Source organism: Peromyscus californicus, unplaced genomic scaffold, assembly GCF_007827085.1.
Source record: "Peromyscus californicus insignis strain IS unplaced genomic scaffold, ASM782708v3 Scaffold_5__1_contigs__length_169319896, whole genome shotgun sequence".
Lineage (NCBI taxonomy): Eukaryota > Metazoa > Chordata > Mammalia > Rodentia > Cricetidae > Peromyscus > Peromyscus californicus.
Window position 1 is genome coordinate 14137427 of NW_026294573.1, and position 24229 is coordinate 14161655.

Below are 24229 nucleotides of genomic sequence, written 5' to 3' on the forward strand. Positions count from 1 at the left end.
AAGTTGATGGATGGAGACTAATGGGCAGTCCCATCTCTCCTCTGGGTAGTGTTACACCTCTAACCAGGGGCCTCCCAGGGGCAGCATTGCCCCCAAGTCTCCAGGAGCCACTAACCAGCACCAGATTGTGCTCTGGGTGAGTGGTGGGAACATGGCCTTGATTCCTGCCGGGCACCATCTGCCTCATTACTTGTTATTTAAGAAAAGTTTCCTTGCTAACTGCTGGCACTGGGAGGTGAACATGAAGTCAGGGCCCTGTCCCCTGGAGTGGACATTTCCAGCTCTGCACTGGTAACAGTGGAGAGCGAGAGGCGACTGGGCTCTGTTGCCTGAGGTGCAGCCTCTCTGTGCCCCACAAGGTACGGTGCAGCAACTGACACCCCCACCCCCCACTCCCTCCATCCTCCACCCCCACTAGCAATGAACATTCTGTAAGCAGGGGCCCGAGGCTGGAATATGGACAGCATGGAGGGTAGGGACTCAGCGTCCCTGCTGAGCTTTGAGTCAGGAGAGGCTGAGAGGCCAGGTATCGCAGAGCAGTATGGACTTTTCCATTGAAATGCAGCTTCTGAACCAGGCCCAAGTTTCTGTGAACCCAGCCCAGAGAAGGTAACACTGCTGGTCCGAAGCCCAAACAGACACACCAGGGAGGCTGAGACAGAAGGATTGTTGAGAGTTCAAGGCCAACCTGAGTTAGAGTGAAACTCTGTCTCAAAAAAAAAAAAATCCTCCGAATTCCTGTATATTAAATGTGGAGAGACCAAAGAGACCACCGAAGATACAGGCAGAGGAGAAGCTGCTAGTCATTGACACACAGATGCCACTTAAAGCCACCGTCCCCTCCCAGACAATCGGACCTGCAAGCGACCTTCAGTGTCACCCAGGCCAGCCCTCCCATTCTCCAGATGGGAGCCAAGGCTCAGAGATTACAACTTCTCTATGATCTCACAGCAAGTCGGCAGCTGAGTCAAAACTCAAACTTCACTCTTTTCCAGGCTGGTGTCTCCGTGGCCCAGCCTGTGGGATAGAATAGCTGACATTGCAAATAATTTATCTACCTGCAGTCAGAAAACCACACACACACACACACACACACACACACACACACACACACACACACACACACACATGCATAGTCTTTTTACTTCTAAGTAAAACACCAGTAACAGGCTGCCAGCTTTACTACTAATTATATAACCATTTTATTGCTGGTATTAAAAAAAATTGAAGGCTGAAACTGTCCAGGAAAGGCCTAATTTACTAAACAGCTTAGAACAAAGTCTTTGTCACGCAGGTGTTGCTGTGCATTAGAAGGGGCTCCGGGCGGCTCAGACCTCCCCCTTAATATGTTATTGTGGCCTAATAACATTTCCCAGTTTCAAGAGAAGCTCTGTTGCCATGGAAGGTAATTGTGTTTGTGGCGATGCACGTTGAGGAGGCTGATGGAGTGGGAAGGGATGGCACAGATGGACAGGTGGACAGATAGGAAGATGGACTGGTGAGTGGATGGATGGAGGGTTGGGTGGGTGGATGCACATATGGATGTGTGTATGGATTGATGATTGTATGTATATATGAATATATGTATGGATAGATGGGTGGTTGGATAGATGGGTACATAATTGAGTGAATGGATGCATGCATGGATGCATGGGTAATTGGGTGGGTGACTGGCAACATGGATGAATGGACAAGTAGATCTTGGAATAAAAGGATGGATGGACAGATGGATAGATGGAAGGATGGATGGACAGATGGATGGATAAATGGATGGATGGAAGGATGGATGGACAGATGGATGGATGGAAGGATGGATGGATGGATAGATAGATAGATGGATGGAAAGATGGATGGATGATGGAAGGGTGGATGGACAGATGGGTGGATGAAAGGATGGATGGATAAATGATGGATGGAAGGATGGATGGACAGATGAATGGATGGAAGGATGGATGGAAAGATGGATGGATGGAAGGGTGGATGGACAGATGGATAGATGGAAGGATGGATGGACAGATGAATGGATGGAAGGATGGATGGAAAGATGGATGGATGATGGAAGGGTGGATGGACAGATGGATAGATGGAAGGATGGATGGATAGATGGAAGGATGGATGGACAGATGGATAGATGGAAGGATGGATGGACAGATGGATGAATGGAAGGATGGATGAACAGATGGATGGATGGACAGATGGATGGATGGATGGAAGGATGGATGGACAGATGGGAGGATGGATGGACAGATGGATGTATGGAAGGATGGATGGATAGATGGATGGATGGGTAGTTGATGACTAGAAACTGGGTAGCTATCCACATATGGATGGATGGATAGATGGGCATACCTGGACACAAACACAGCTAGAAGGTCATGGACAGATGAGTTGAAAAAAAAAAACTCCTATCAGACTTCCACCAACAGAGACAAGGTTCTGAGGATGGTGAGCCACTGGGCCCTTTGTACAAAGTGGGTGTCATCACCTCAATTTGTAACTGACACCTTCAACTGATACCACACAGGCTGGAGAACACGGCAACCCTTCAGTTTGCAGGAGAGAAGACCAGAGAAATTGAGTGACCTGCTTCAGGTCACACAGCCCAGAGGTGATGGAACTGGCATTCTAATGCCCAGACAAGGGCTATGGGTTTCCTTCTGGTTCTCTCCAGGGGCATCATGGTCCCTCATTGTGCAGCATCCTTCCATGCCTACCCAGCAGCCAGAGGGGCTTCCTAAAGGGGCATCATGTCATGCACCTCCTGCTATGGCCCTGCAAGGGCCCCACACTCTCTGGGCACAGAGCTCAGCTTCTACCACATCTGCCTATCTGACCCACCCACCTGGCTGTCCTCCTCCAGACCCCTCACCAAAACCTTCAGTCACCCAGGCCTTCTTGTCAGGTCTGTAGCCACCCCAGGACATTTGCTCTGGCTTTTCTATCACCACACACTCTTCTGTCCCCATCTTAGATCAGACACCACCTTGGCAAAGATGGCCGCCTGAGCTCCTGGGTTGCCCACAAGCAGTGGCGGCTGTTTCTCGGTCCCATTGACCAACTAGGGGCGTTGCCAGTCTCCTCTGAATTCACTGCTCTCTGACAGACCCTCTGATTTGCCAGAAAATATTTTCTTTTGACCCTGCCAATGCACATGCCTTGTGGACCACAACTTGTTCCCTCTGGTTCCCTTCTGCAGACTTCTAGTGTGATTTCAGGTAGCACTTCCACACTCAGAGACTGAGAGCTACTTCATACACAGATAGGAGAGTCCTAGTGGAGGACCTGGCTAGCGGACCCCTACCCAACATAGAGCCAAGGCACCTGGGCCAGTGGCAGAGCAGACTCCGCCAACCACACAGCTTGTCTGAGCCTCAGTTTCCATTCACCAGATACACAAATAGAAGGGCACTCTCACGTCCCTGAACACCTGAGGGAAGTGGGCAGCAGACAAGATCCTCAATAGCTAGTTACTGCATGGAGCCATTGCTGGAGCCAGAGGCTGATACGTGGGAGGCCGATGCCCACGATTTCCGTGTGGCTTGTGCAGATGTTGTGGGTATTACTGAGCATGCTTACTGCCCGTCTTTTCTTCCTCCCTACACAGGCACGCCTCTGCTTTTCTTCCCTACCATGTGATTGTGTATTTTGTGGGGAGCACAGGACCAAGTCCAGCCATTGATCTTCTCCCCAGGCCCAGTTAAGACTTGTGAAAGCTCTAACATAGCATCTCTGCCTCTTTTGGCTTCTTGCTTGGGAGCCATGTTAAACCCTGAGTCCTCAGACTGAAGTAGTGGACCTGTAGTGACAGGTTAGGATGTCGGGACATGTTGCGCCATGTTCACACACGTATCAACACACCCTCATGATGTCATAGCCAAGCAGCTCCTGCTACGACCCCTGCCATGGCTCAGAAATGAAGCTCAGAGAGGTTGTGTGATTTGCCTGAGGTCACCCAGTGAGCAGGGGACTGAGAGGCGTGTCAAATCCTCCAGCAGGACCCAGACTGTCGGCAAGGGATGCAGGACCCCAAAGCCCTGGGCTGTGGCACAAGCGGTGGGCAGGTGAGGTCCAGTGCTTCTGAGAGCAGTCTGTGGTGAGGCTGGGTGGGAAATGGGAGGTGACATGTCTTCAATGGGAAAAAGAGGCAAGGTCTGGGTCATCATGCTTCTGTGGGGACTGGATGAGTTGTTATCTTGCAAATGCTCCTCCTGGCCTCGGGCAAGCCAGCCTGTGAGGATGACAACCACAGCTGCCTTTTATAGGGTGTTTTGTGCCCTACCTCCGTGTTCTGTGTTCTGTGTAGGACAAATTACATGTCATAAAATATAATAGGAAGAGTGGGAGAAGCCGTTGAATGGCAGATGCATGCGTCTGCAGAGAGTGAACCGCCCCCAATCATTGCCCATGGTCTTGACCGAGGGTCTTCTCATCCCCACAACACTTGTGCCCACCTGGCCCTGCAGAGCTCAGCGCTGGAGAAGTGGGGAGGGGGAAGGAGCATAAAGGAGAGGCTCTTCTGGCTTTGTGTGTGGAGGGATGTCCTGGGCCCTCCTCGTGCCCCACCCTCCGAAGGGCAGCACCCATACACCTGCTCCCACCCGCAGCTGGCCAGGGACTCTCCAAGGATGCAGCTGGGTGACAGGTGTGTCTGCTCTGAGACCACTCCTATTCATAGGCTCTAGCCCAGCTCAGGAGCCACTGAGGAGCTGTGCTTCCTCCATTACAGGGGCTGGGACCTGTGTCCAGCCACAACCCTGGTGTCCCCATCCACCCTCTCCTTAGAGGACTCAGACAAGAACCAGACTCAGAAAGAGCCCCTTTCCTCTGACTCACATAGGTGTGATGTGAAGGCAGGGGTGTGTGAGGATGGACCAGCAGCCCCTAAGACCATGTTCTGGACACAGGAAGCCTGCAGGGTAGGCCCAGGGTTTGATCAGGCCACAGGCTGAGGTAGACTCTACAAACTGGAGGTATCCAAACAGTGCCTGGCGGCCTCATCCGGAGCCCAGCCACAGCTAAAGTCTGTGCTTCAGTACCCCACAGGGAAGAGACAAGTCTTCACCCTGTGCCCACTCTTACCCAGCCTGCCCCCAGCAGAGCCATTGTGGAAGAAAGAGGAGGTACCTCAGGGGTTCCATCTTGTCCCTCACAGGGCTTTGCTGCACAAGCCTGGGCTGAGCTACCTTTGTCTCTGCAGCCTCACTATCCAGAGAGGCCAACGCCAACACCATTCACTCACCTGGGGCAGACTGCATGGGGAAGGTGCCACTGTTAGCCCATTTTCCAGATGAGCAACCTGAGGGCACAAGAGGTTAAATATCTTGTTCTGGGTGAGACAAGAGGCAGAACCAGGATTTGAACCCAGGTAATCAGAGTCCAGAATAGCGCCCTTCCTCACCATATCATACCATACCCCCTTTCTGTCTCCAGCAGCCTCAAAGTTCAGTCCAGGGAAAACACACCTGGTTTTTTAGGGCTGTGAAGCTTCAGGCAGATACTTTGACCTCTCTAAACCTGTATCACTTTCAGAGAAACATGGCAAAACTCTTGTCTGTGTCCAGTGTCCTTTCTCTTGGTTCCAACAGCTGCTCATAGCCCCTCATTTTGCCTCTATACAGGCAGGAAGGTGAGCATAGTGTGTCCTGGGTGGTCCAGAGGCCATGAGAAGTGAAGGGGCCTAGCAGACAAACTGGCAAGGAAAGTCTCCTTCCTTAACGCTGGCTGGGTTGGGGAACACAGAGCAGTCCCACCAGTTGCTGTTTAGGACAAGAAGCCACTAAACACCTCCAGTACTGCCCACAGCTGCAAAAATCTCAGGCCCAGCTACACAGGCCACCCCTGGCCTCCCATCCCCACCTCTAGAGGCCAGTGGATCCATACACCAGCGCCCCCCAGGAGGCCACTCTCCTGTGTGATTCCTGTCACTTTAAGATGTGACATGGGCACGATAAGATGTTTTGTAGAAGGAATCCAGCTCACAGAATCGCCCACACAAGGTTTCTGTCTTAATCACTTTCCTATTGCTATGACAAAACACCATGACCAGGGCAGTTTATAAAAGAAAGTGTTTAATTGGGTTTATGGTTCCAGAGGGTTAGAGTCCGTAGTGGCGGAGCAAAGGCATGGCGGCAGGAACAGCTGAGAGCTCACTTCTTGATTTGCAAATAGGAAGCAGATAAAACACTGGGAATGGACTGCATCTTTTGAAACCTGGCCCCAGTGACACACCTTCTCCAACAAGGCCACGCCTCCTAATCCTTCCCGAACAGTTCCACCAAGTGGAGACCAAGGATGCAAACATGTGAGCCTATGGGGGCCGTTCTCATTCAAACCACCAGTTTCCTCCCCTCTAAATGAACAAGCTGTTCTGACCTTGCCGTCTCTTTAGCCCCCTTCTTGTGCCTTTGCACTGCACAGCCAAGGACTCAAATTTACGGGTCTGGCTTCTTTCACTCAGTATAATGTTTGGTGGATTTGTCTCTGTTCATATGGAACAGGGGTTCGTTTTTTCAATTGCTGCGTTAATATCCCACTGAATGGATTCATTGGCATGTATGTTATCCATTCTCTCACAGAGCGCCATTGGAATTACGGCTTTCCTTTTTGAGCCATAGCAAGCAAAACTGCTTGGGACACAGCTTTTGTTTTTCTTGAGCATGTCCCTGGGAGAGAAAGTCAGATGAACTTTTTAACCAGACAAATGATCGGGTTCTTTGGAAGCTGTCTGTAGTTTCCCAGAGTGGCTGTAGCAAAATGCCACAACCTTCATGGCTTCACCACAACAGCTCATTATCTCAGCCCTGGGCTGGAAATACGACCTACAGCTGTCACAGGGCTGTGCTTCCCTGTGCGCTCTGGGGAAACCTACCTTGCTTCCTTCCGGCTGCTGCACAGCCGTGGCACTCCATGGCTTACAGCCGCCTCCCTTTGGTCTGTCTCCACCATTGCAGCCACTTCCTCAGTAGAGCTGTGTCTCTGATCCTCTTTCCTTCTAAGGACGACACCCTGATCCAGGGCACCCTCACCATTGTCCCTGAAGAGACCCTGTTTCCAGTGAAGTCACACTGGCAAGTACAGTAATCAGGAATTCAACTTCTCTTTGGGGTTCAGCCCACAATGTGGCCTCATGGTCTACCAGAGTACACGTCCACTGTTCATCCATGCCCTTGCTAGCCACGCATGAGAGCTGAGACAGTCTCCGTCCTTCGTGCCCCTGTCTTCTGGCTATACGGTAGCTCACTGCTGAAGGCAGCTGCTGTGGTTTACACTCAAACTTTGTCTGTCAAAACTTCTGTCCTTTAAAGCCAGAGTCACCCACCTCTGCCTGCAGCGGCCCCCAGGTGTCTGCTCAGGCAGAGCTCGGCAGCCCTCCCTGCACCCTCTCTACTTGCTGGCTACTCCAGAGTGTCTCAGATCCTGGTACCATGTGGCTCTTAAGGATGGATGAGCAGTGGCCAAGCTGGTCTCCAGACCCCACTGAGTAAGCACTGGCCCAGACGTCCAAATGGCTCCTTCCTGCATTTCCTCCTGGTCTCTGTTCTGATGTCCTCTCTCTGCAGAAGACCTTCCCTAGCCGCCTTGTCTAAAGCAGCATCCTGGGCTGGGGAGATGGTTTAGTTGATAAATTGCATGTGGTACATGCTTAAGGACTTGCATTTGATCCCAGAACCCGTATAAAAAGTCAAACACAGCAGCTCATGTCTGTTATCCCTACACTGGGAGGCAGAGGCAGGCAGCTCCCTTGGGCTTTCTGGCCATCCAATCCAGCCTAACCAGTAGACTCCAAGTTCAGAAAACACCCAACATCGATCTCAGGCCCACATACACTGTGTGTGTGTGTGTGTGTGTGTGTGTGTGTGTGTGTGTGTGTGTGTGTGTAACCATCTCTGCACTGTCTCTTGGTTTCCCCATAACCCATTACTCGCTGGTCTGGTATGGCAGGAGCTTCCTCAATGGCTCATTCTCTGTCTGGAAATGGGTTCTGTCATTCACCGTCCTCTCCAATCCACCCTTAACTTCTGGAAGGTTGCCTGGGACTGTCAACGGCATGTTTGCCGTGAGTGGGGTGAATCTAATACGAGGGAGCAGCAGCTGGGGGCCCTGGAGGGCTGTGTGAAGGAGGCTGATAGACAGAAGCCGGAGCTGGGCACTCAGCAGTGTCCACTGTCCCAGACTCTCCTGGCGATGTCTGCAACCCCATCACTGATGCACGCTTGGAACGAAGCAGCTTTGAGGTTGGCCTTTTGGCTCAGTTGGTAGAATGCTCACTCAGCATGCATGAAACCCTGCACTCCACACCCAGCACTGTATAAACTGGGTATAGTGGTGCATGCCTGTAATCCAGCACATGGGAAGTAGACACAGGAGGCTGTGGAGTTCAAGGTCATCCTTGGCTATATAGATATAGATCAGCCTGGGCTACATGAGACCCTGTCTCAGAAGGAAAAAAAAAGAGTGAATGGAACTTAGTACCCCATGACCTATAAATCCAACACCTGCCATGTCTGTTCCTAGTCTGGGACCTATGACCCATGATTCCCAATTTGTTACCTCTTGTAGTCATAGGCTCACCCTGAACCATTGAACTCTGACTCCCCTGCTTCTCCCTAGCAAGGACCTCTGTGATTCCATCAGCCTCCTGGGCAATCCAGGAGGATCATGTCTGTAAAATCCTCTCGCCATCGGAGGTGACATATTCAGACACGCGCATCTCTGAGAGGGGCACTCTTCTGTCCCCACACAGCTGTTGTAGCACCAGCTCTCAGTGTCTGCATTTGCCTCCTCCACAGAAGGTGACCTCATTGGAACTGGGGTGGGGGGTTCCCCTCTTCCCTTTGCAACCCTAGTTCCTCTGATGGAGTCTGGTGTACCACAGAAGCCCTACGGCACCTCAGGGGCAGGAGCCCAGTAACCTACCCATGTGCTCTACCAAGCCAGTGTGGACCCATAGGCTGTGCATCTGTGGGGCTGAGTCCTCCCTGAAGACGCTGTGTGGGGCCAGTGTGAGGCTTCCCCTGGTGAAGGAAAGTGAGGCTGGAGGGGGGTAGGGGAGGAGTGCAGAGAGGTCAAATAAGGGCTCACAATGACAGAATTTACCTCCAATACCCTTCACACAGGTCCCTTCCAGCACCCAGTTGTACGACTGTGTAATATAACCAAAACATAATCAATGTTTATGACAAGAAGTAACGTGGCAGAGTCATTCCGGAGCCCCAGATCTGCCACTAATTGTTGTGGAGCCCTGAGTGAGTCAATATCTCTCAGGGTCTCAGTTTCTCCACCCCCAAAGTGGAGATGGCAGTGGTGGTGCCTATCTGCAGAGGGTTTGTCAGGCAGAAATGAAACAGGCAGTCTCCAGGGCTGGTCCACGGCACATGGAGAAATAAGGGAGTTTAGTACTGATTTCCAGGTGAGCAGTGTATGTGCCTCAAGCCTTCGGGGAATAGTGATCCTACCTGGTCACGGGCCAGGCACAGAGCTGGGCTCCAGGGAGACAGGTGTGGACAAATTCAGCTACCCAGGGCTCCCCTTCACTACATGGGTAGAGCTTACTGTGGCTTCCATTTCATGGAGGGGAAAACCAAGGCCTGAAGTTGCTGAAAACCTGCCCGGAGCCACATCCCTAAAAAGCAAGGAGCAGTGTGGATAACAAACCCTCGCTCTCAGCTGCGATGCTCTGAGCCCTCTTCACTCAGCGCTGGTAACTCAGAGCCCTGGAACTCTGCCCTGGATCTTACCGGAAAACTTGGATGCGGTTCCTAAGCAGGGGTCTCTTCCCCCCCGCATAATGACCATCTAGGGATGATGTGAAAATTTGAGTTTGATCAAATTAGGCCCGTGTTGTGGTGTAACTTTCTCCATTCACCACAAAGCTAATAAACTAATAAATTAGACAAATGGAAATATCACTGGCCAGGAATGCACACTAAAGCATCGCCGTAATTGCTTTCACGGCCGGGGCCAATTTCTCAAATTTCGCCTTGGCCAACTTTCCCCCGCTCACCACGCCTCTAATAAGGCATCACTCACTCTACAAACATTCGGTTGACTTACTTCTTTGAACTACAGCAGAACTGAAAAGCACCTCATGAACCCATGAACTCATGCACTGGCTTCCTTGGGAGGGAAGCCCATCCAGGGTTTGTTAAAGCAAAGAAGCTCTGTAATGTGGAGCTTGGTCCCTAGCCCAGAGCGGCTGTTCCTTCCTGGCCAGGTTGCACTGTCTGAGAATCCTGTAGGCTGTCCACACAGATAGAGATGACACAAATTTTGGGTGGCACATGTCCCTAGAACTGTGTGGGGCCCTGTGCTAGGACTTCCACGGGCGTTCACTTAGGGCTCTGACATAGAGACCCTGCATGGGTCCTTCTCTGATGAGCCCCACTTTGCAAGAGAGAAGAGTGGATCAGGAGGGACCAAGTAACTTGCGTAGGGCCACGCAGAGCATGACACAGTAGAGTCGGGGCCTGGCTGGGTTTAGTCTCCACAGCTGGCATGCCTTGCCTCTTGTATGCCATGTAGATGACTGACATGTCCAGCCTAGCAAACACCTGAAAAACCCTGACTGCTAGGAGATCCCCTCCTTGAGCTTATAGGAGGTGTTCACAGCCTTGGAGATGGGGCCCAGGGCTGGACAAGCAGGCTGTGTCTGGGCTCAGGGGCAGGTGCATGATGGAGAGGGCTGTTAGATCCTAGGAGCCCGCAGTGGTCATCTTCCCTTGGCTGGAGGAGGAGAGAGGAGGGAAAAGGCTGAGTACATCAGCCCGGGGTCATCGTCGGTATGAATGAGTGGGATGAGGCTGGATAAAGAGAAAAACAGCCTTCTGGGTGGAATGCATGGCAGAGGTGTAGGCCGAGGAGGGTGTCCAGGGATCGCTGGCTGCAGTGAAGTGGGGTGAGCATGATGGGGGATCCCATCTTTCTCTCCCACCTGCTACCAGGCTGTCACCAGTGACCTTGTGGAGACCTTGGAACTGTCAGCTGAGAGTTCTCTCAACTTAGGATCTCTGTCCCCAGGGTCCACCCTTCCTAAGCTTTGCCTGACTGTCCAGCTGGTAAGGGCTTCCTCTGGGCAAGCCTGCCACGCCCATCACACTGTTGATTTAATGTGTGTTTAGGTGGCTCCTTCTATCCTTGCCTGCAGCACTAGAAAGCAAACTCTATTGGGACAGGGAGCATGGCTTCCTTGTCACCCATGTCCCAGTCATTACCCCAGGTACCATGGAGTGACATACATAAACTAAGTGGGATTATTACATGGAGGGAAGAAGCTGGATGGATGGACAGACAGAAAGATGGGTCGATAGTTGGGTAGATAGGTAGGTAGATAGATGTAGAGATAGTAGCTTGTGTATGGATGTATGTATGTATGGATGGATGGATGGATGGATGGATGGATGGATGGATGGATGGATGAATGGATGGAATGGTGAGTGTATAGACAGATGAGTAGATAATAAGTAGATGGTGGATGGATGGATGGATAAATGGATGATGCATGGGTTGATGAACAGATAAACAGCTAGACAGAGGTAGATGGGTGGATGGATAAGGTAGATAAATGGATAGATGAGTGGAGAGACAACTAATAGATGGTAGGTGAATAGATGAGTAGTAGATGATGATTGGGCAGGTAGATGAACAATTAGGTAGCAGGATTAGTGCATGGATAGATGAAGGGAGATAATGGCATGGATGGTGGATGGATAGATGGGTAGATCAATGGATGGTGGATGGTAAATGGATGGATGGTGAGTAGTGAATGGATGATGAATAATGGACAGATGGATGTTATTTAGTGGAGGATGGATGGATGGATGGATGGATGGGTGGATGGGTGGATGGTGAATAGTGGAAGTATGGATGGTGGATAGTGGATGGATGGATGAGGAATAGTGAGTGGATAGATGGATGGATAGATGAACATAATGGATGGTAGGTAGTGAATGGATGGACGGATGGTGGTTAGTGAGTGGATGGACGGTGGCTAGTAGATGGATGGATGGATGGTGGAAGGATGAATGAATGGTAGATGGATAAATGGATAGTTGCACTGGAGATACGTAAGACCCTGTGTAGAAACCTCATCCCATGACTGGTATAGTAAAGTCATTCCCTGTTTGTGAGGTTTGAAGCAGAGTCCAGGCATTTCCTAACTCAGGGTTCCGGCTCCTCTCCTGCTCACTTTCTGGAAGGCAGAGCCCTTGATGGGAAACCAAGACCCAAAGCCAACCCCAAACCTAAGGCGTGACAGAGGCCAATTGGGGTTGTCAGCCATGCCAGTCACTGGGTCTGGACTCTGCCAGGCAAGATGCCAACCAGTAGGGCCAGGCCCTGGGGACCTTGGCCCTGTCAAAGCAGAGCTATCCCCTGGCCTCTTCTTCCTGGCATGGGCCTGGCCAGTGCCACGACCAGAGGGCAGGAGCTGCAGAACTGAAGACTGGGGAAGGGATGTCTCCTTCTGATGGGAGCAGTCTCCCTAAGCTTGCCAGAAGCTGCAGCCACTCTGCCCTTGCTCAGAGCCTGACGGGGGGCTCCTCCTGTGCCAACTCTCCTGTCTTGACCCTTTCCATCTCCCAGCACCAGTATGGGTAGCTGTCCCCATCACATAGTAGCCCCCATACCTCTCCCTACATTCAGGTCCCTGATATCACCACTGCCCCTGCGTCTCAGCCACAGTCCCTCTCAGGGTTGCCGGGAAGGGCCCAATTTCATTTGCTTCATATTGGGGGGGTAGGCATCATTCTTTCAGTGTTCTATGGATTGTGCAACTTGTACCTCAATTTCCCCCACTGCTGACTCTCCCTGAGCTCTCTCGGGACCTATCAGAAAGTGTGGCACCATATCACCTGCTCACCCCAGCTCCAGGTGTGGGGCAAATGTCAAGTGGCTTGTAGGCTGTCCTTAAAGGGGAGGGACCACCCCTTGTGCAGGGCTGATTGACATCTCTTTCCACCAGTCCCTGGGGCTTCCCTTGCATCAAGCTCTTGAAACCCATACAGTCTCAAGTAAGCTGTGGCTGGTATTACCCACCTGCTCCTCCAGGACCGTCACTTGGTCTACTCCAGGGTCTATGACTAGAGAAAGAACCTTCTAGTCTTTCTCACATGGTCCCCTCTCTCCTGAGCAGCTGGCAGCAAAGAGACAAACTTTACAAATTAGGTTGAACCAACTACCCGTGGTCACAGCGCCTCCTAGTGGTGGGGACTCAGCAATGGCCACAGTGCCCCCTAGTGGTGGGGCCTCAGCTGTCACCCAATCTGTTGAATTCCAAGGCAGGTACAAGGGCCACTAGCTTCACCCCTGTTCTAGGAACTGCTGAGCTCTCAGAACCCGAATCACCAGAGAGCCAGAGCTCAGACATCCCAAACTGCCCGACATGTAACCGTCTAGAGCATGTGTCAAGAGCAGCATCTGCCTGATGCTGTGCATCCGGGTTCCTAGGACCTCACTGTCCTTTACCCACCCGGTCTCTGGGCACGAATCCACACCCTCCCCAGGCCTCTCAAGGACCACCAGGCAGAGCCAATGACCGGAAGAAACGTGAACCCTCACATAGGCATGAAGTGAGAAGACATAACTTGCCTGTGTTGGCCATGGGCAGCTGTTCTCCACAGCGTGTCCACACATTATCTCGCTTAACGCTCTCAGCAGCATTAGGGAAGATACCACAATGGCACCAGTTTTTAGATGGGGAAACAGAGGCACAGGGTGCTACAGAAACTTTCTCCAAGTCGCCCAGCCAGAATGTGGAGGAGTGAGGCTCAAAACCAGGCAGCTACGCCGACATGCATGTTCTCGGCTTCCACAATATTCCCTCTGGCTCTGACCCTCGGGTCTGGAGACAGCCCAGCAGGTATAACCTTGGAAACAAAAACCTTGCCTTAGGCTAGTAGTGAGAGTGTTAAATAGACTGTCCACCCAGCAGGATGGTGGGCTGCACCACACCCACGTGCTGGCATCTTGTAGGGCCAGCGGGGCTGTAAATGGCATTGCTATGAGGATGAGAGCAGGGTATAGCCAGACCTTCCTCCCAAGCTCACGCTTCCTGTTCTCACCTTCCCAATACTGCCACAGAGCCCTTCTCCCATCCTGGTGCTCAACAGACAACAGATGGCGGGGGCTTTGGCTGAGTGGCGTGTCCTGCTGGCTGCTGCTCGCTTCTGCAGGCCTTGTTTCTGTTGATGAGGTGGGCGTGTGTATGTGTGTGCGTACATGTGTGCAAATGTGTATATGTTTGTACATGCACGTGCGAGAGTGTGTTTGGTTAAGTGAAGCTGTTTCTATCTTTGCTTTGGGAAGAATTCAAGTGACTTCCTCTAACAATATGTGCCTGGTGGGGCACACAGTGGGAGCATGGGTGGGTACACACAGTGGGAGCATGGGTGGGTACACACAGTGGGAGCATGGGTGGGTACACACAGTGGGAGCATGGGTGGGTACACACAGTGGGCACACAGTAGGAGCATAGGTGGGTACGCACAGTAGGACACACAGTGGGAGCATAGATGGGTACACACAGTGGGGCACACAGTGGGAGCATAGGTGGGAACACACAGTGGGCACACAGTAGGAGCATAGGTGGGTACACACAGTGGGCACACAGTGGGAGCATAGGTAGGCGCACACAGTGGGAGCATAAGTGGGTACGCACAGTAGGAGCATAGGTGGGTACACACAGTGGGAGCGTAGGTGGGTACGCACAGTAGGAGCATAGGTGGGCACACACAGTGGGAGCGTAGGTGGGTACACACAGTGGGCATACAGTGGGAGCATAGGTGGGTACACACAGTGGGCACACAGTAGGAGCATAGGTGGGCACACACAGTGGGAGCATAAGTGGGTACGCACAGTAGGAGCGTAGGTGGGTACACACAGTGGGAGCGTAGGTGGGTACACACAGTAGGACACACAGTAGGAACATAGGTGGGCACACACAGTGGGACACACAGTGGGAGCATAGATGGCCGCTCCCAGTTCTGCGGAGGGGTGCCCACGTTAGCACCCAGCCACCCTGATTCTTCCTCCCTTGCCCTTCAGGATCTCCTGTGAGTCCCTCCCTCACCAGCTGGAACTTGAAGGTCAGTTGACAAGTTCTGTGTGACTCGCAATGATTATTTCTGTTTAATTGAATCAATAACAAACTCTGGAAAATCGAGCGATTTCACGTGAAAAATCTGTATGTGTCGGGTCTCTGTTAGGAGGCTAAAGATGTGGCTCTTTCTTTAGTGGTTATTTCCAAATTATAGTCACCAAACACTGTAAATAGAGGCTTTAAATCAGGATTGGCCTCCTTGATTCCCACGGCCCACAGCACTGCATTGTAGAATTAGTTTGAGGTTATGCAAGAAGTTAGGAAGGAAGGAAGGAAGGAAGGAAGGAAGGAAGGAAGGAAGGAAGGAAGGAAGGAAGGAAGGAAGGAGAGAAGAGAAAAGAAAAGAAAAGAAAAGAAAAGAAAAGAAAAGAAAAGAAAAGAAAAGAAAAGAAAAGAAAAAGAAAGAAAAGGAAGTTTAACCCAAACAAATTTCTTCTCTCTCCTAAGTATCTCAGGGCTCCAGTGTAACAGAGATTCCAGTCACTTCCCTCTTGGGATCTCCATTTTCAAGGTCTCCTCAGAGTCCATGAAGGTTGCCCTAGCTCCAGCCATTGTATCTATACTCCCCCAGTGTGTCAGTCAGCTTCCCCTGTTACCAAATACTGAGGTGGACAACTTCAGAGGAGGAGAGACTTGTTTTGGTTGTCAGTCTGTGGTTACCTGGCTCTATTCCTTGAGCCTAACGTGAGGCTGAACATGGTGGTATGGTATATGTGGTGAAGCAAACTGCTCAGGTCACCAAGACCAGGAAGTAAAAATAGAGCAGGAGGAGGAGGGACAAGGTCCCAGTCTCCCTTCTCAGGACACACCCGGGGTGATCTCCCTTTCCTCTTCCCCAATTCTTCAAGGCTCTACCAGCCCCCATTAGCCCCATCCCATCTGGACAGTCTTAGCCCATTGGCCTCTGTGGGGGCGTGGTTCTGGAAGTCGTACCTAACTTCTCAATCACATGGCCGCCCTCCTACAAGGGAGCCTGGGAAATGTAGTCTTCATTTCAGCCAGCATGTATCCATAGTAACTGTAGGCTGAGTCACCCTCTGAAACCCTTGGGACCATGACTGTTGTGGGTTTGGAAAATTTGCGGATTCTGGAATATTTGCATATGTATTAATGAGATGTCTTGGGGGTGGGCCTCAAGTCTCAGCACGTAATCCATGTTTCCCGCGCTCCTAACAGACACAGTGCGAAGGCAGCTATGTGCCGTATTTGTCTTTTTGAATAATTTTGTTCATGGAGCAAAGCTTCTGTCGTGTCTAATTTTCCACAGGGGCGTTCTGCAGGTGCTCAGAACGCTCCGGGCTTCAGAACCTCTCACATCCCGGAGTTTCACATTTGGGATGCTCTGCCCGTGTAGCCATGAAGAGGAGAGATGCTGAGTCACACCGCTACCTCACCCAGGCTGGGAACTCAGGAGCGTGAGACCTGGCTCTGCCCTTGCCTCTCGGTGTCTTTCACTCCTGGGAATTTACATAGTATTATTCATCTCATAAAGTTGTTCCAAAGAACTCACAAGGACAGGAGGGCTGAAACAGCGGCTAGCAAAGTGTGTGGAGTTTAATATAAACTCAGAGACTGCCACTTCCATCCATGCGTTTCTCCAGATGTCACATGACCACCCCTCAAATCAGGCGTCTCTTCCTAGGTCCACTTTCCTGAACACTGGGAGAACCAACACTGAGACCTCCCCTCTGTTCCCAGAGCACTCTACTTATGCCCAGTCCTTATTTTCTATAAGATACTCATGCAATCACGCTATTTGACATGCTGTTTATGTGTGTATGTAGATGCATGTGTGTGTGGAGGCCGAGGACGACCTTAGGTGTTGTTTGGGAGCCATCATCCTTTCTTTGAGACGGTCTCTCATTTACTTGAAACTTGGCAATTTGGTCAGTCTGGCTGGTGAGCGAACCCCGTCTCTTGTCTCCTGTCTCCCAGGCACTGGGAGCGCAAGCATATGCCACCACAAGCACATGCCACCATGCCTGGCTCTCTTACATGGGTCCTGGGGATTGAACTCAGTTCCTCATGTTCGCAAGGCAAGCACTGATTAAACCATCTCCCCACCAGCCCCTGGTTTATATGTTTAGAGCTTACTTTGCATGTGTCTGCCATGTACAGCTAGACTGTGGGGCTCCATTGGACAGTGGATGTTTGGGTTGGGTCAGGTTGGGTTTAGCTTTTGAGACAGGCTCTCACTGTCTAGCCTTAGCTAGCCTGGAATTTACTCTTCAAACTAGGCTAGCCTCAAACTTGTGGCAATCCTCCTGCTTCTTCCTCGCCCAGTGCTGGGATTAGAGCATCACCTTGTCTGGCTGGAGAGCGGGTTCATTTTTGTTTTTTTATTTTTAATCTTCCTTACTCATGATGTATTTCCAAGACAGACTGGCACATAGTAGGTGCTCAGTAAAAGCGTGCTGATGGGGTAATAAATGAATGACGGGACGCTTTTCCTCTTGGAACACCCAGCGCCCCGCTTGCTCTTTGTCAGAGACAGACCAGGAAGCCAACAACCCTTCAGCTTCCGGCTCCCATGGCAGGAAGCCCAGCGCCAAGCACACTAAGATAAATACCTATTACCGCGGATGGGATCTCGGTGCCGGCTAGAGTCCAGGCATTTTAATTTTGTTTTGACAAAGAGGCTGATGGGAGAGGTTAGCGAGGCCCCCCTGTCTCCCATCTGCTGCGGCCCTGGGCGCCCCGGCCTGCCCTTCTCTGCCTTTGGCAGTGTGTAGCTCAGGACTGTGAAATGTAATTGGCCTGCCCTACTTTTTAACAGAACGCAGATTGAAGGATTGGGTTTTTGGTGGGATGACCTGTTTAAGAGCCTTAAGAGGGAGCTAGGAGTTTCAATTTTCCGCTGCCAAAGCCAGGCTGTTTTTAGCTTGGCTTTGATGAAGCAGCAGGAATCGGGTTCGGCCTGGGGTCACCCATCAGCTGACCTCATTGGGAAAGGCCTCCTGTGGGGCTCCAGGCCCAGCTGCAGCAGGGCAGGCAGGGAGAGTTAAGGTTTGCTTTACTGATCCGAGTAATTGGTCCCGCACAGACGCTAACCCCCACCACATTCACCCCAAAGCACAGGCCCTCCCACCCCCAACTTCGGCGCTCTGAACTTCTGAGTTTCCCAGACCCACACTCCTGCCATTAACTGAGTGACCTCTGACAGATTGCCTGGCCTCTCAGGGCTGCTGTCCCCAATCCATTCAGCCAGTTCCATCCTTCTGATCTGGCTGGGGGTGGGCAGGTACCGACTGCGAGATGCCGGCTGACCACTGGGTTGTGTCATTGTCTCGGGCTTTGAGGTTGTATCATGAGAACCTGCCACCCTGCAGGCAGTTGAGATGATCAACAGCCATGTAGTAGGGCCCGGCCAGGTCTTTCTAGCCCTACGGAGAAGCCTGCTCTGAGCTGTGCAGCTCTGGCATCCCGCTGCTTTGCCGGGGGGTCAGGCCCCTTCTCTTTGAGTCTATCTTCTGATCCCTTGTCCAGCTGTGCTGAGCAGAATGTCCTGTGGGTGTTTTGTCCCATGGCAGAGGAGTTTGTGTGATGATATCTTATTAGAGTTTGCTTCTAGGAACAAAAGTAAGCCGTGGTCCCTACAGTGACCACATGCAGAGCCAGGCTGCGCACCAGGCCCCAGGCTCTCATGGCTGCCAGAAGGCTACGCTGGAATCGCAATTCTCTGCCTCATGACCCCATTATCTCTGCTCCTTCTGCTTGCCTTGCAACCCTCTCTGGCTTGAAGGGGTATGTCCCTCCAACCACCGGCACCACAGCCTCCCCTGGTAGAAACCCTCTGGGCCTCTTTTAGGAAGGCAAGACCCCTACCCTAACTGCACCCCACAGGCCTGCTGGTTGCTGCCATCACACTGGGGCTTAGGGTTCCTTGGGAAGAGTGACCGGACGGGCCACAACAGGTTACACCTCTGGGGCCTCTACCAGGACTCCACCCAGCTGAGTTCCCTGCCTCTGAGTCAATAGTTTCCTTATGGGGCTGTTGTGGAGACTGAGATGGGACAGGGGCACAGACACTGACTACTAACCTGCCCCGGGACGCTCATCATTAGCCTGGGAGTTCCCCCTTCACAGAAGGTTCCAGAGTAGCTCCTGTGTCTATGATTGTCCCCATGGCTGAGCTCGGGGTGGGGGTGGGGCAGGAAAGGGGGTATGGAGGTGGTGGGAAGAGCTCAGTTATCAAAGTCCTCCCAGAGGGTCTGTCATGGAGCCGGGGCTCCGTGACGCAGTGCATGCCGTCTCCTCTAGAGTACTGAGGACGCGTGACCTCATTCTGGCCTTGCACACACACGTGTGTGGTTGTATTCACTGAGCAAGGTCAGAATGATAGCCAGTACAGAAAGGAGGACGGGAGGATGAGGGGCTCCCCACACTTCCTCCCGCCTGCTGACCCCCAACTCCAGTCAACAGGCTTCTTGACCTTCCCCGTCCCTGCTCTCACTGGCTTATTCAGGGACAAAGACAGAGACTTACAAAGGAATAAAATAGCCACGAGGGAAAGGAAGGGGTGGCCAGCAGGCCACACGCCATTGGCTTTTCTGGCTCCCTTGATACCCAGCGCCCTCCGTTTGATTCCTCTTTGGCCAGCTGCCCTGTGTCTAGTCTGTGTCTCTCCCCAGGGTTGTCTCCTGTGGAGCCTGTGCCCCACCCACACTGCCTGCCAGGCCCCGATGCAACGGGGTAAAGAATAAAGGGCAGGAGCCTCTGATCCCATGCCCCCACCACACTCCGATCCTCCACCCCCCGCAGCCCAGAGCCAGCAGGCATGAGCGGCCTGACCGTGAGGGGCTAAATGAATCCATCAGGACCTGGAGGAGGAAGCGGTTTCCATGGTAGCAGCAAGAGGCCAGGAAGGGAGGCCTGGAGAGGGGGAGGCAGGGAGTGGGGTGGGGCGGGTCTGAGTGGGGGAGGCAGGAGGAGAGGCAGTGGACGGAAAGTCAGGGTGGGGTCTGCAGGAGAGGATGAGGAAGGTGAGGGTTCAGGGACAAGGCTGGGGGTATCAGCCACACAAAGCAGGAAGGGTCAAGATAGATAAGAGGCCAGAGAAGAGAGGCCTGTAAGTGGTCCCAGTCTGTCACCTCCCAGGGTCCCTCCCGGACTCAGAGTCCCCAGGCTGGCTCTCTATGGCTTTTCTTGGGCAAAATAAAATGGGAATTTCTGGGAAGCCGGTGCTGGCCAGGCTGCCCAACAGTAAATCATGCCCATGTCTCTAGAGCACCCCTCAGATGGGAAGGAGGTGTCTTCCAGGCACACCCCACCCTGAGAGCTTCACACTCAGGGTTCAGGACGTAGGGCTCACTCCATTTATGAGGCAGAAGCCAAGGTTCAGAGGGCTGGTGCAGAGTTCCACCCAGTTTCCTGCTGTCTGCTTCAGACAGTCCTTTTTCAGTAGACTAACACAGAGGGCCCCCTCTGGGTACTTCTCCTCACATAGCAGAGTGAGGGGCTGGCCAGAGTCACAGCCATCAGATGCCTCAAACTCTTAGTAGAAGGGCTTAATGCTCCAGGATAGATTTGCTATCTAATCCAGCTGTGGCAGTTGAAGGTCCTCCAAAGAAGAGAAGGCAGGGGAAGGAGAGCCTGGTGGGCATCCTCTCTAGACGCCTCTGCCCTGCTGTTCCTCTCCATCATCTCCCGCCCCCTGCCCAGCCAGCCTGTATGTGATTAGATGCCTTTGGCGTTTGGTACCCACAGAGCAGCTAGAAACTCTTTTCAGGTTTAAAGGGGTGAAAATTGCACTGATGGGTTTTAAAGGCCCCGGAAAAGGCCCTTGCACAGCCTCTGCCAGGAAAAGAGAGAAAAGAGGAAGAGAAGACGGAATGGTACCAAGGCCCCCATGCGGGCAGCCTTTTATGAAGCCTGAACCACCTGCCCAGCACTGCCCCTGCCCACTTGATCCTAGTCGGGTCATAAAGCCCTGAGGACCCAGCAGGAGCAGCTCAGGCCCCGGGACAGCCTATCACAAGCACCTGGGGCTAGACCCAACCTGTGCCCAGCCTGGCACCATACTGGGGCACAATCCCTGTATTCCTTAACGCTCTGTCTGGGTATAGGTCTGGTCTGACCTGGAGGTGGCCGTTGCTGAAGCAGATTTTGCTCCATTGTTCCTGTCTGCCCAAAGATCAGATCCGACAGTGCAGAAAGCAGTAGGCTTTGTCCGCTCCCCGAGGTCGCATTAACTAAACTCCTACGGCAGGAAGACTTCCACACAAGTCACCACCCGTCTCCGAGGCCCACTCGCTAACAAAAGGCATCATCTGTGGAGGACTGCCTTCTGTCAAGCCCACCCAACTGCCTTAAAAATCAGTTACTGCCTTCAGGACCACCTGTGTTCCCCGTCCCCCTTGAAAAGGACACACAGCACCTGACTCTCCTTGGGTCATTGGTCATCCACCTTCCTTGATGTCCCCATGAGCCAGCAAGTTATTTTCTATCTCCCTATCAGTTGGTGTGTGTTTGTATTCGTGGGTGTGTAGATGTACCTTTGGGTGGAGTGCATATGATACAATGATGCCAGAGATCAGACTCAGGCGTCCTTCCTCAATATTGTCCAGTACTGACATGGATTCTCATTAACCTAGGTTCCAGTGGTTACGTTAGCCTGGCTGGCAAGCCAGGCCCAGAGATCTGTCTCCATCTCTCCATTCCTGGGATTGCAAATGCATCCCCACCGACCCTGGCACATGTGTTTATGTGGGTGCCGGGGGATCAAACTCAAGACCTCACACTTTACAAAATGAACCATTCCCCAGTCCCATCTATTTGTTGGTTGTCTGGTTTTTTGAGATGGAGGTCTTATTTTAGTGCATAGGCTTCAAGCTCCAGGGTCCCAGAGAACGTGCCTCAGCCTCCTGAGCAGCCGGGACATCAGTGGGTGCTACTGTGTCCAGTTTCATAGCTCAGAGCATCTTCTTTTTCCCCTTGCTACTTTGTTTCGGAAAACCTCCAGTGGTTGGGAGGAGGGCCTTTCCTTCACTCCTGCAGGGGAATGCCAGAGGGAGAGGGCTGCCATCCGCAAGCAACAGTTCTAACGGATGTTTTTCCTATCTGAAGGGGCTGTGGGAGAAAGCGGACCCAAACTCACCAGCCTGGGTGAGAACACAGGTTCACCTGTCTCATGGAGACTTCCGTTCACAGCAACCACTGCCACGGGGCCCTGAGTGCCACGATGCATCCATCCCTGTGAGAGGGCTTCCTGATGCCATCATCAGGTCACCATTCCTCACACACCACCTCATCTGCTGGCCCCTGTGGTCGGTCCTGTCTTCTCTCTGTCTGCTGCTGACCAGTGTCTGGCCTCGGCTGCTAGCCACACTCCTCTCCTTAGTGTTCTTGCCTATTAAACTTTAGGTGGCCAGCCATTCGGGCAGGCTGGACCTGAGAACTTTCTGCTGAAACTGGGCAAGGCTGAGACTCCTAAGACTTGATGGTCACCTTGGTTGGATGACCATGTACGAGGTGGTCTGGTAGAGAAGGAACAAAGCTGCGCAGTCCGTGCCTGTATGGCAGATGCCTTTGCTCAAGGAACCGGCTCTGTGTGCATGCCCATGTGTAGTATTCCTTAGTGCAGAGGGTCTCTCGTTGGCCTGGAATTCATTCATTAGCTTAGACTGGGTAGCATGCCTTGGGGAATCTGCTTGTGTCTACCTCCTTAGTGCCGGGATTACAAATGTTCCCCACCATGCAAGGTTTTTTCATGTGGATTTTGGGGTAGAATTTAGGCTCTTTCAAGGCAAGTACTTTACCTGCTGAACCATTTTCCCAGCTCCTGGGACAGCCTCTTCATCCATCTGTCTTTTACTCTCGTGAATCCACCCTTTCCAGTGGACCTCTTTGCAAAGGACTTTCTGAAGGAGAAAATCAAGGTGCGTCACAAGAGGTGTATGTGTATGTGGGGGGGGGGGGCAGGCTGTGGGGAGCTCATTTCTAATTCTAGACAGTTCTGTCCTGTCTTCTGTGAGTTAAACTTCCCTTTTTGTTGCCAAGCAGCTCAGGGATATAGATAGACCCACACTGTGGTGGAGGGTGACTCAAGTATTATCACTGCAGGTGGCTTTAGTCAAGTCAGACAGGACAGGCTGCCCTTGGCCTGGGTCTGGAGTCTGTGTTTCTTCTGAGCTAGGTTTGAGTGTAAGTCTACCTCCAGGGGGCCATGAAAACCAGGGAGACATTGAACCTTGCAGGGATGTGTAGGAACAGAGAGGGTCTAGAGAGCAGGATAGAGGCTGTAGTGTGTATGGAATTAGCTTTGTGACAGCTTCTGTGGTTGAGGGGACCCCTGCAGGGCTGTGACATCTGTCATCTAATCCTGTCCATTGGCACAGGCTGTGATCCAAGCACTTCTAAGCTCTAGGCTCCAGTTTGGGGGTTGGAGAAGCCCAGAGATAGGAACCACCTCAACTGCTTTGTGGGCAAACTTCAACAGATGGATAAATCCAGATCACAGAAAGAGCCAAGAACAGGAGACTCAAAGTGTGTTTATTGGCCAACTGCAGCCTCAGTTTCCCCCTGAGAGCCTATGAGAAGCCTTCACCCCATCTTCAGAAGGCCATCTCCAAGAGGGGGGATTCCTGTGCTTGCCTAAGGTTAAGCCATGCATCCAGCGCCCTCCTGGGGTCTTCCACTGGGGAGTCCATCCCCAGCCAAGTTGTGATCATCTTTTCCGGTTGTCCCCAGATGCCTCCCTGTGGGGCCTAATCCTCCCACCAGCAGCCAGTCTGTCTCTTTCCAGGCCTGGGACATTGGGAGGGGCTGTGAGGTTGCCTCTGAAGGAGAAGGTAAGAGGCTGGGAGGACAGCTGAAGACGGGGAAGAGCTGGGGCTGGCTGAGCAGGTGCACATCTGGACCACTGGTCCTTCCTTGAACCACGCCCAGCTCACAGTCGAGCTCTTCAAATTACACAGGTACAAACGTGAGAAGCGGGCCAGGGACCTCACTCCACCCCTTTCTCCTTACGAGGAGCAGGCAGCTCTTATGAGCAAACACCCAACTGCAGTCAAGGCTGCCAGAGACTTTACAGCCATTTTTATTAGCTCTGCCTCACCAAGGTGCTCTGCCCAAGCAGAGCAGGCATCAGTCAGCATCAGAGGGCATGACCCTGAACTGAGAGAGGGAGCAGGTGTT

The 24229-nt window shown here is 52.3% G+C and overlaps 1 protein-coding gene across 1 annotated transcript in view; it reads left to right on the plus strand.

The window, feature by feature from the left end:
* Window positions 1-24229, plus strand: part of Igsf21 (immunoglobin superfamily member 21) — a 226796-nt gene that overhangs the window by 152729 nt on the left and 49838 nt on the right. The gene's annotated exons all lie outside the window — the stretch shown is intronic.